Consider the following 992-nt stretch of genomic DNA (forward strand, 5'->3'; position numbering starts at 1 on the left):
TGATATCAAGGACACTTGCCACATACAGGAGACTGTTTTTTTCTTTGACAGTAGTGCCCTACATTCATCGTGTAAAACAACCTTTATAAATACAGCCAGGCTCTTCTCGAACTTCTAGATGATAGATCTTTTAACTGCTTTGTTCTTTGTTTGTTAGGTCTTAGCTGCAGCCCTTTGTCTCTCACTTCCACTCAACATGCCTTCCTTTCCTGTACCAAGTTCAAAGTGGTGTTCAATGTCAGTATGTAGTCTCCAAGCAGACCCTACGGTGCCCTAGAGATGGTATCAAAGCTGGCCAAGTAGTATAGCCGGCACCTGGCCCTACGGTGCCTTAGAGATAGTATCAAAGCTGGCCAAGGAGTATAGCCAGCACAGGGCCCTACGGTGCCTTAGAGCTAGCATCAAAGCTGGCCAAGGAGTATAGCCGGCACCGTAGGCACCGGGGTCGGCTGACTCCCTTTGGCCGGCTATACTCCTTGCCCAGCTTTGATACTATCTCTAAGGCACCGTAGGGTCTGCTTGGAGATTATCAGTATGGCTTTACGCCTAAATGCTAATTCTAATATTTTTCCATTGTGTCAGACTATCCTTTATAGAAAACCTTTGTTAAACTAGCGTTAATAAGTCTACTGCATGTCATTGTGGCATCGGTTACAACATCGTGCAGTATGAAATACTACTGTATAATTATATAGAAGCTATTACCTCTTTTATCTGCTTTTAGAATGCCAGATTGGAGATGGAACATCTTACCGAGGAACAGTCTCTGTGACGGAACCAGGCAGGACGTGTCAACGCTGGGACAGTCAGGCACCTCACCAACACCAAAGCACGGCCGCTAATTATCCGTCATCCGGACTGGAGGAGAACTACTGCCGGAATCCGGACGGCGAACTCGGAGTTTGGTGCTACACCACTGATCGCAGAAAGAGGTTTCAACTGTGTGATGTACCATTATGTGGTAAGCTTTGATTCTATAACCTTAGATAAGA

The sequence above is a fragment of the Branchiostoma floridae genome, chromosome 9 (assembly GCF_000003815.2).
Source record: "Branchiostoma floridae strain S238N-H82 chromosome 9, Bfl_VNyyK, whole genome shotgun sequence".
Taxonomy (NCBI): domain Eukaryota; kingdom Metazoa; phylum Chordata; class Leptocardii; order Amphioxiformes; family Branchiostomatidae; genus Branchiostoma; species Branchiostoma floridae.